We start from the raw sequence: 12,416 nt of genomic DNA on the forward strand, positions 1-12,416 counted from the left end.
AGGAGATCATCATTAAAGGAGGGCCATTCTCAACCCTTCTCCGTCTATAAAACCTCCTCCTCCAATAAGGGAGAGAGGCAAACAAGTTGTGCAAAAACTCTCTCCCCAAAACTACATGACATACTTTCACCATCATAAATAGTAGCTATGCGCACTTCCACCATGTGAACCACCTTTTTCGTAGCAATTCTTTGCACCTCCAATAGTATGAACTGCTGTAATGAACTACTCTTATATTTTGTGTTGTGACAATTTACGTTGTCTATGGGAAGATAGCTCACCAGCTCAGGACGCTCTACAGCACAAACAGATGAGGTAGACTATGGGCAAGAGGATCAACACTAATAGGATCAATGGGAATATGGAAACGATTAGTATGACAAAAACAACTATTTTTTTTCTCAATTTATTAAGACATAAAAATTGGCAAATACACACCAAATAAAAAGCGCACAACATAGCTAATAACGCAATAAAACTAAGCTACCAATATTCTTTACCCTGATAAAATCACCAAATAAAAGCAGACAATATAGCTGATAAAACGATAAAACACAAAATTTATGCCACCAACATCCATCAATGCCTGATTTGGCCAAAGCATCTGCCCAACAATTTGCCTTTTTACATTCAATTTTAACTTGAACAATTGTAGATCAATCCTTTTGAAAAAAAACGACTATTACCAACATGACTACAACCAATAATAAAATTATCAACAACAGCTAGGGATAGAACATCTCAGAGCATCTAGGTCACGAATAGAATGGTCAACCAAATGACCAAAGGAGCTACCATTCGGGACATCAGCATGAACAGACTGTCGAGACGCTATCAGGATCACCCGAACCAACCAAGCCCCCTAAAAGGTAATCATCAATCATGACACCAAGGGGTTGAGAATCCAACTACGCAAAATCATACCCCGACGATGCAGCAGTACACAGAGATTTAAGAGCAGTTTAGGCTCTTATTGGAGAAATACAATCAGCAACAGGGACTATACAACAGAGTGCTCAGATTATTCATGAACTAAGGGTGGAGTAGTCTCCTCCAAAAATAGTGAATGTGAAACCAAAGGCATGAAGAAATCGTATCATTTGTGGCTGGGTGAAGGGAACACCCCACAAAAGAAGGAAAAAAGGACCTGAGGCGTGGTTCGGAGGAAGTACTTTCAAAAACTATAAACTTATCTGATATGAGCACGTGAACTATTCATAAAAATCAACTTCAAACCTAATTTTGTGTAACTTTAGCAAAATGAGATCAACGTTGGGGGTATTTGGTTCGAAAATTTCTATGAAAAAGTATCTTGACAAAGTGGTTTTTTTTTTTTAACAACAATAAGTAGAGAAAAATTAAAATATTTATTTTAAACATGAGGTTGGAAATTAAAAGTTAATTAAATTTAAATCATATTCAAATTCATTAATATTGTGATATATGAAATATAATTTTTAAACAATTTTTAAGTAAAGAATATAAAATATTTATAAGATTTAATTTGAATATTTAAATCATATTTTAGATATTAAATTTACATACAAATATAACACTTACAAATTAATAAAAATTTATAATTGATAAAATAATTAACTCAAATGTGAAGCATTATTATTATTATTATTATTATTATTATTATTATTTGTTCCTTAATACTAAATTAAATTAGCTGTAAGCTAAAAAAAACTATAAAGACATGAAAATTTTATAATTTTCCACCCAAAGATGCATTTCTAAAACCCAAAAACTAGATTTTATTTATTTGACTTGAAGAAGTAGTTGGAAAATAAAAGTTGATTAACATTACTTATAATGTCCAAAAGTGGTTATCCAGAGGTAAACAAAACTTAAATGGTACCACAATCGTAATGAGTTATAACTAACACCACTTATTGTTTAATAAAAAATAAAATCATTTTCTTTAATTTCTCTTCTCATTTTCAATAAGTGCAAAGAAATTTTAGAAAATACCTCCTTATAACTAACATAATTTTTAGATCAAAATTTAACTTAGAATTTAATTAAATACATTATATTGATAATTTTTTTTATTTTAAAAATATTTTAAATATTAATGTAAAATTATACTTTTAATACTAGCAAACATACACATATATTTTAATATTATATAATTTTCGTATTTTAGTAATAAATAGTATTTTTAATACTTTATTTAATATATTTTATATTACTATTTTAATAATAAAAATATTATTTTTTGAGACAATGCTTAAAGTAGACCTGTTCATGGGTCGTGCTATCCGTCCAAGCCCGAAGGTCCTCCTGAAATTTGAGAGTGTTTGAGTAAAAATATTAAGCCGAAAAAATAGACTTGGACAAAAAAATTAAGTCCATTTAAAATATGAGTTGGGCTCGGGCTTGAACATTCAAGGCCTAAGCCCAGCCAGACCCCTTTTTAAAGTTTATAGTACTTTATATTATGTTATTTTTGTATATTATGTAATTTAAAACACATTAAAAAAATAAACCTATACTAAATATCTATAATACTACTCTAATGTAAACATTAAAATGATGTTAAGATGACTATATAAAAATTTTCAATAAATAAAAAATGTATAACATTATTAAATATTAAAATAGTATAATATAAATATTTTTTTAAAATAATATGAGTGAGCTTAAAATGGACTTAAGTTAGTCTTTTGCAAATTTCAGTAAAATTTTAAGCTTGTATTTTGGGTCAAGCCGAGCTTGGATAAGCATAAAAAATGTTAATATCATGCTTAGACCTGACCTGACCTAGCCCATGAACATTTCTAGTCTGAACTACCCATAACTCACCAAATCTTTGAAGTGAAAAGTATCAAGCATTTAAATGCATTCATACCAACGTCCTTAGAATTGTTATAACAACAATAATATCAACTGAGTTAAGATAAATAAAATATCATTATTAATTTTTAATAAATATATTTTATAAATAATTATTATATTAGAATATTTTATTGGTAAATAAATACTTTAAATATTTTAATAGCAACATTTAGTACTAAAGCATTATGTTAAAATTAAATACATAAAATAATATATATTTTTTCATTCTTTAGGTTGAACGGAGTTTAATTTAACTGATTGATGCAATTTTCTTTTAAATGACACCCCATTAATTTAGATTCTATTTTTATATCATTTATGTGTATTTTATTAATCATGTTGGAAGTTTGTAATTTTTGTATTTTTATAAATTTTTTAAACATAATAAGACAATTTTTTTTTATGGATTGGATGACTTTTCATTAAGAGTATTTAATTTTTTTATTTCGATACTTCGCATGAGTTATATATATTAATGTATGCATACCTAAATTAGTTTGATCTTAACATAATCTTAGTCTCTTTAGTTCGTATAAAGTTGTGGTTGTCTAAAAAAAAAATTAAAAGAAAGCTTAAAATAGAAATGTTTGGTTAAGAACTTAGGAATCTGAAATCAGAATCATAGAGAAAAGACATTATTAGTGGAATGAAGAAAGTGGTGGGGGAAGATGAGTTGTTAGTCACTTTGCATTCACTTTTGCTTACCATATATCCCAACCCCATTCCATCTTTTCTTCTATTTTATCTCCAACACTTACTCTTGCATTTATGTAACAGTGAAAGGTACATTTAAAAAGCTCATCTTGTCTTAACCTAATAAATTTGACAATGGGTAATTTGCTCCCTTCCACTCCCCCCCCCCAATCATTAACCACAGCCAATTTTTATCTACTTATATGCTCATTCCATTTAGTGGAAGATGCTTTAGAAGTTTTGTAACGCCCCTTACCCGAGACCGTTGCCGGAGTCGAGCACAAGGCACTACTAAACTTATTTGAGCACTTAACCAAATTTAGATAATTTATATCATACTTTTCAGACAAGCTGTCCAACTGCGTCATAGTTGCTAAATAATTCATATCTCAAGTTACAAAACTCGAAACCCAAATCCGTAAATTTTCCCCGAATTTATACTCATATATCTACTTACCAATTTTTTTTTATAATTTTTGGTTGGTCCAATTAGTACAGTTTATTATTTAAATCCTCCCCTATTTCAGAGTTTGGCTACTTTGACGCCTGTGCACTACAAACCAAATTTCTCTCTGTAAAAAATTCAAATAACCATGCCGTTTGTTTCTCTTAAAAATAGACCCAATGAGGAATCCATACATATACAGTATGACTCATAATTATTTTTGTGCAATTTTTAATGATTTTCTAAAATCAGAACAGGGGAACTCGAAGTCATTCAGACTCTGTCTCACCACAATTTAAATATCTCATACATTAAAATCCAATTGCATGCACCGTTTCCTCTATATGAAACTAGACTCATTAGGCTTTAATCTCATTTTTTTTTCCAGCCCTTAACTCAATTTTCACAATTTATGGTGAATTTTCAAAGTCAAACTACTGCTACTTACCAAAAACTATTTTAGTACAAATATTGTTAACTAGTTCATAACATCTTTACTTCAATTCATTCAAACTCTATACATGCCATATAAATCTTTAAACATAAAACAAAAACTACCAGAATTGATCTGAATAGTGTGCCCTGTTGTGTTGATCCGATCTACCCACTTCACTTCAAGTCAATCTACATAAAAATATTAAACACACACAAGTAAGCTTATTGAAGCTTAGTAAGCTCATAGGCATATAAACACAAATCATATCAAATATCGTACACAATCTTATATCTATTAGTTTAACTATTTCATCCTCCAAATCACAATTTCATTAATAACTCATTGGAATAATTTCCATATGGCTACTCACAATTTAACTCCCTTAGGCCCATTTCTCATTTACTTCATTGTCAATTTAAGGAACAATAAGGGAATTGAGTGCTTCATTATCACATTGCCATAGTAAACTATGGACTTTCACATTGTTACGCATCACACACCGAAGCCATAGCCTTGCCATGGTCTTACACGGTTCACATATCATACCGAAGCCATATCCCAGATATGGTCTTATACGGAATCACATTATCACATTATACCGATGCCATAGCCCAGCTATGGTCTTATACGGAGTCACAGTATCACATTGCACCGATGCCATAGCCCAGCTATGGTCTTAAACGGGCACACTTAGCACATATTTTTCGTCAATTCATCAGGGTCACAGAATAGAAGCACTCAAATCCATTGTTCCTACTAATTTGTACTTTTAGTTACACATTATTCATTAGTTAATGCAAATTGATAGTATTCATCAACAATAAAATACTTTAACAATCATAAGATTTTCATATCAAAACATTGAACCTTTGCCATATGAACTTACCTGGACTAATTTGCAAAAGTCGTAGAAATTCAGGGACTATTCTTGAATTTTCTCCTTTCCACGATTCAGTTCGTTTTCTTGATCTATAATTATAAAATCATTCCTTCATTAGCATCCATTTCAATTCTATTTCACTTCACAATTTATGCTGTTCAAATTTCGAAATTGCACTTTTACCCCTTGCTCACATTCTTTTCTTGCTTATTTCATACCCAAACCGTCCAGCCATTAACCTTTGGGTCTAATTGCTCTTTAAATCCATCTTTTTAAATACTTAAGCTATTTACTCACAATTTAACAAATTTTGCGCAATTTTCAATTTAGTCCTTTTTAATTAATTAGCCATCCAAACGTTAAAATTTTCTAATGAAACTTTAATACTAACTCAATGACACTCCATAAATATTTATAAAAATATTTATAGCTCAATTTTCAACTTTGAGGTCTCAATACCTCATTTTTGACCCGTTTGACCTAATAAATTCTTTTAATTCACTAATTTCACCATTTCACAAATTCTTCTAAATTCTTACTTGACTCATAAATATTAAATTACTATCTTGTTCAATCTTATTTGTCAAATTTAGTGATCTCAAATCACCATTTCTTGAAAAATTCCCAAGTGATCTTCTCAGCCGGTACAACAGCTTCTATTGTTTCCCACCAGTTATAAGCTTCTTCTTTCAATAATGACACGGCACATATTAAGTAATCATCTGGTGAGCACGCCATTTGCTTAAAAACCCTCATTATACCACTGATTCATGAATCCATAAATCATATTTTTGAGTTGTTGTTCTCGCATCAATGAAATCGGAGCTTCACTACTTGTTCCTTGTTCAGAGGTTTGTACTCTGTTATTAACTTCTTCTTGCTCAGTTTGTTCTGGTCTATCTGACATCTTTTCAAATTGAAGATAGAAAAAATATGTCGGTAGAAGATGTCTGGATAAGAAGAAAAGAGAATTTCTCGACTTGCGACAGGGAAACAAGTCAGTGGCTGAATATGAAAGAGAATTTGTTTATCTGAGCAAATATGCTCGAGATATAATACCCACAGAAGAAGAAATGTGTATCAGATTTGAAGAAGGGCTTAATGATGAGATTAAAATGATGATAGGGGGCATTGAGATACGATAATTTGTTGTTCTATCAGATCGTGCTCAGAAGCTTGAAGAAGTATATAATAAAAAGATGCAACGAGATAGAAGAAGTAAAGAATCTTTCAAAAGAAGTGCATCTAAGTCATTTTCGGCTTTACCAGTGAAGAAATCTAAAGAGGAATTCAGTCGAGCCACTTCAGTGCCGGAAAGATCAGGAAAAAGTAGGCCAAGACAATCTGATTACAAAGCATCTGACAGACCTGCTGTTAGTGTGGGTAGTGTACAAAATACCCAAAGGCCTAAGTGTCAACATTGTGGAAGAAGTCACCCCGGTGAATGTAGAAGTAAGTTAGGGGCTTGTTATAAATGTGGGCCACTGATCACTTTATTCGTGATTGTCCCCAATTACAAGTAGAAGAAGTGGAACAGAGGGAGAAACAGAAAATTCGTCCTCAAAAAGGAAGACACTCTGGTCAGAGCAGTGCTACAGGGGCTACTCGTTCGGGTATGAAAGATACTGCTAGCCGATTAGAAGTTAGGGCTCCTGCTCGTACTTATGCCATTCGAGCGAGAGAAGAAGCAACAGCTCCAGATGTAATTGCTGGTACTTTCTATCTTTATGATGTTCCTGTGTATGCTTTAATAGACCCTGGGTCTACTCATTCATATATTTCCACTATGTTAGCATCTGAAAAAAACTTATTTGTTGAGCCTACTGATTATGATGTACAAGTTACAAATCCGTTCGGTCAAAGTGTGGTAGTTAATTTAATATGTCATAACTGTCCACTGAAAGTTAAGGGCTGTGATTTCCCCGCTGATTTGATGCTGCTACCCTTTTGTGAATTTGATATTATCTTGGGCATAGACTGGTTAATGAAACATGACGCGGTAGTGAATTGTCGAGAAAAACGAATTAGCTTGAAATGTCAAACAGGAGATATTGTTTTGGTTGAGTCTGGGAATTTGGATGACATGGTTAGAATGATTTCCTTTATGTCTGCTCAGAAATTGTTGCGTAAAGGAAATGAGGCTTATTTAGCCTATATTCTTGATACTTGAAGTTCTAAATCAAAGTTAGAGCAACTATCTGTTGTAAATGAATTCATGGATGTATTTCCTGAAGAATTACCAGGTTTACCACCTCATAGAGAAGTTGAGTTTGTGATAGATGTGCTTCCAGGAACAGCTCCCATATCAGTGACATCGTATAGAATGGCTCCAGCAGAATTAAGAGAGTTAAAAGCGCAGTTGCAAGAACTGTTAGACAAAGGGTTTATCAGACTGAGTATGTCACCATGGGGTGCACCTGTCTTATTTGTGAAAAAGAATGATGGTTCATTGAGGCTGTGCATAGATTACAGGCAGCTGAATAAGGTAACAATTAAAAATAAATATCATTTGCCTCGTATTGATGATTTATTCGATCAGCTTAAGGATGCTACAGTGTTTTCAAAAATAGATCTCAGATCTGGGTATTATCAGTTAAAGGTAAAGGAATGTGATGTACCGAAAACAGCTTTTAGAACTCGGTATGGTCATTATGAGTTCTTAGTTATGCCATTCGGTTTGACAAATGCTCCTGCTGCTTTTATGGATTTAATGAATCGAATTTTCCAGTCTTACCTGGATAGATTTGTGGTTGTGTTTATTGACGATATACTGATCTATTCAAAGACAGAATTCGAGCATGCTCAGCACTTGAGAATTGTACTACAGATATTAAGGGAAAAACAGTTATATGCAAAATTTAGTAAATGTGAATTTTGGCTTCATGAAGTGGGATTCTTGGGTCACATTGTGTCAGTTGATGGTATACGGGTAGATCCGAGTAAGGTGTCAGCGGTGATTAATTGGAAAACTCCAAAGAATGTTACGGAAGTGCGAAGTTTCCTTGGATTAGCTGGTTACTATCGTCGATTTGTGAAAGATTTTTCACTGATTGCTTCACCGATAACTAAATTATTACAGAAGAATGTTGAGTTTGTATGGTCTGATGAGTGCCAACAAAGTTTTGATCAATTAAAGAAAATGTTGACAGAGGCTCCGGTGTTAACTTAGCCTGAATCAGGTGTGCCATATGTAGTATATAGTGATGCGTCTCTGAATGGTTTAGGTTGTGTATTGATGCAGTCAGGAAAAGTTGTAGCATATGCTTCTCGACAGTTGAAACCACATGAGAGGAACTACCCTACACATGATCTTGAATTAGCTGCCATAGTATTTGCTTTAAAAATTTGGAGACACTACCTATATGGAGAGAAATGTTATGTGTATACAGACCATAAAAGTTTGAAATATTTAATGTCACAGAAAGAGCTGAATTTGAGACAGAGGCGATGGTTAGAGCTGTTGAAAGATTACGATCTTATCATTGATTATCATCCGGGTAAGGCAAATGTAGTGGCAGATGCACTTAGTCGGAAATCATCATTATTTGCTCTTCGAGCGTTAAATGCTCATTTGTCTGTTAATGAAAATGGTTCTATATTAGCTGAATTAAAGACAAAACCAGTATTCTTTCAACGAATTCGGGAATTGCAAGATGAAGATCCGAAGTTGGTGTTGAAACGACAAATGGTTCGGGATAATTTGAACTTAGATTACTCTATTGATAATAGTGGTATGTTATACCATCGTAATAGAATTTGTGTCCCGAATAATCTAGAATTGAAGAAAGATATCTTATCAGAGGCTCATAGTAGTATGTACTCGATTCATCCGGGTAGTACGAAGATGTATTGTGATTTGAAAAAAATGTATTGGTGGCCTGGTATGAAACGGGAAATTTGTGAATTTGTGGCAAAATGTTTAATCTGTCAACAGGTAAAAGCTGAACATCAAGTGCCTACAGGTTTGTTACAACCCGTAATGATTCCAGAATGGAAGTGGGAACATGTGACGATGGATTTTGTATCTGGATTGCCAGTGACTCCGAAGAAAAAAGATTCGATTTGGGTGATAGTAGACAGATTCACTAAATCAGCGCATTTTATTCCGGTCAGAACAGATTTTTCACTTGATAAGTTAGCGGAATTATATGTGTTAGAAATTGTGAGATTACATGGGGTGCCGACATCAATTATTTCTGATCGAGATCCGAGGTTTACTTCGAGATTTTGGAATAAACTACAGGAAGTTTTAGGTACTAATTTAAAATTTAGTACAGCTTTTCACCCTCAGACAGATGGACAATCAGAGCGAGTGATTCAGATTTTGGAAGATATGTTAAGGTGTTGTATACTCGAGTTCAGTGGCAGCTGGGAAAGGTACTTACCTTTAGCTGAATTTGCTTATAATAACAGTTATCAAGCTAGTATCAAAATGGCGCCGTTTGAAGCTCTGTATGGGAGGAAGTGCAGAACCCCATTGTATTGGTCAGAATTAAGTGAATCGAAATTAGTCGGAGTGGATTTAATTCGGGAAACTGAAGAGAAAGTTCAGATTATTCGGGAAAGTTTGAAAGCTGCTTCCGATCGTCAAAAGTCGTATGCAGATTTGAAAAGAAGAGATATAGAGTTCAATGTGGGTGATCGTGTGTTCTTGAAAGTTTCTCCGTGGAAGAAAGTTTTTCGGTTTGGTAGAAAAGGAAAGCTTAGTCCACGATTTATCGGACCATACGAAATCATTGAGAGGATCGGTCCGGTAGCTTATAGATTGGCCTTGCCTCTAGAACTTGAGAAGATCCATAATGTATTTCATGTATCTATGTTGAGACGATATAGATCAGACCCTTCACATGTGATTCCTCATACTGAGATAGAGCTACAATCAGATATGACTTATTCGGAGGAACCAGTGAAAAATTAGCTCGGGAAGTTAAAGAACTACGGAATAAACGAGTACCGTTAGTAAAAGTGTTATGGCATCAACATGTATTGGAGGAGGCAACCTGGGAAACAGAGAAGTCAATGAGATCACAGTATCCAAATCTGTTTTCAGGTAACAAATTTCGAGGACGAAATTTTTAAAGGGGGGGAGAGTTGTAACGGCCTAATTTTCAGTGGCGTCGGAAATGGTGATTTGAGATCACTAAATTCAACAAATAAGATTGAACAAGATAGTAATTTAATATTTATGAGTCAAGTAAGAATTTAGAAGAATTTGTGAAATGGTGAAATTAGTGAATTAAAAGAATTTATTAGGTCAAACGGGTCAAAAATGAGGTATTGAGACCTCAAAGTTGAAAATTGAGCTATAAATATTTTTATAAATATTTATGGAGTGTTATTGAGTTAGTATTAAAGTTTCATTAGAAAATTTTAACGTTTGGATGGCTAATTAATTAAAAAGGACTAAATTGAAAATTGCGCAAAATTTGTTAAATTGTGAGTAAATAGCTTAAGTATTTAAAAAGATGGATTTAAAGAGCAATTAGACCCAAAGGTTAATGGCTGGACGGTTTGGGTATGAAATAAGCAAGAAAAGAATGTGAACAAGGGGTAAAAGTGCAATTTCGAAATTTGAACAGCATAAATTGTGAAGTGAAATAGAATTGAAATGGATGCTAATGAAGGAATGATTTTATAATTATAGATCAAGAAAACGAACTGAATCGTGGAAAGGAGAAAATTCAAGAATAGTCCCTGAATTTCTACGACTTTTGCAAATTAGTCCAGGTAAGTTCATATGGCAAAGGTTCAATGTTTTGATATGAAAATCTTATGATTGTTAAAGTATTTTATTGTTGATGAATACTATCAATTTGCATTAACTAATGAATAATGTGTAACTAAAAGTACAAATTAGTAGGAACAATGGATTTGAGTGCTTCTATTCTGTGACCCTGATGAATTGACGAAAAATATGTGATAAGTGTGCCCGTTTAAGACCATAGCTGGGCTATGGCATCGGTGCAATGTGATACTGTGACTCCGTATAAGACCATAGCTAGGCTATGGCATCAGTATAATGTGATAATGTGATTCCGTATAAGACCATGTCTGGGATATGGCTTCGGTATGATATGTGAACCGTGTAAGACCATGGCAAGGCTATGGCTTCGGTGTGTGATGCGTAACAATGTGAAAGTCCATAGTTTACTATGGCAATGTGATAATGAAGCACTCAATTCCCTTATTGTTCCTTAAATTGACAATGAAGTAAATGAGAAATGGGCCTAAGGGAGTTAAATTGTGAGTAGCCATATGGAAATTATTCCAATGAGTTATTAATGAAATTGTGATTTGGAGGATGAAATAGTTAAACTAATAGATATAAGATTGTGTACGATATTTGATATGATTTGTGTTTATATGCCTATGAGCTTACTAAGCTTCAATAAGCTTACTTGTGTGTGTTTAATATTTTTATGTAGATTGACTTGAAGTGAAGTGGGTAGATCGGATCAACACAACAGGGCACACTATTCAGATCAATTCTGGTAGTTTTTGTTTTATGTTTAAAGATTTATATGGCATGTATAGAGTTTGAATGAATTGAAGTAAAGATGTTATGAACTAGTTAACAATATTTGTACTAAAACAGTTTTTGGTAAGTAGCAGTAGTTTGACTTTGAAAATTCACCATAAATTGTGGAAATTGAGTTAAGGGCTGGAAAAAAAATGAGATTAAAGCCTAATGAGTCTAGTTTCATATAGAGGAAACGGTGCATGCAATTGGATTTTATGTTATGAGATATTTAAATTGTGGTGAGACAGAGTCTGAATGACTTCGAGTTCCCCTGTTCTGATTTTAGAAAATCATTAAAAATTGCACAAAAATAATTATGAGTCATACTGTATATGTATGGATTCCTCATTGGGTCTATTTTTAAGAGAAACAAACGGCATGGTTATTTGAATTTTTTACAGAGAGAAATTTGGTTTGTAGTGCACAGGCGTCAAAGTAGCCAAACCCTAAAATAGGGGAGGATTTAACTAATAAACTGTACTAATTGGACCAACCAAAAATTATAAAAAAAAATTGGTAAGTAGATATATGAGTATAAATTCGGAGAAAATTTACGGATTTGGGTTTCGAGTTTTATAACTCGAGATATGAATTATTTAGC

The sequence above is a fragment of the Gossypium hirsutum genome, chromosome A12 (assembly GCF_007990345.1).
Source record: "Gossypium hirsutum isolate 1008001.06 chromosome A12, Gossypium_hirsutum_v2.1, whole genome shotgun sequence".
Taxonomy (NCBI): domain Eukaryota; kingdom Viridiplantae; phylum Streptophyta; class Magnoliopsida; order Malvales; family Malvaceae; genus Gossypium; species Gossypium hirsutum.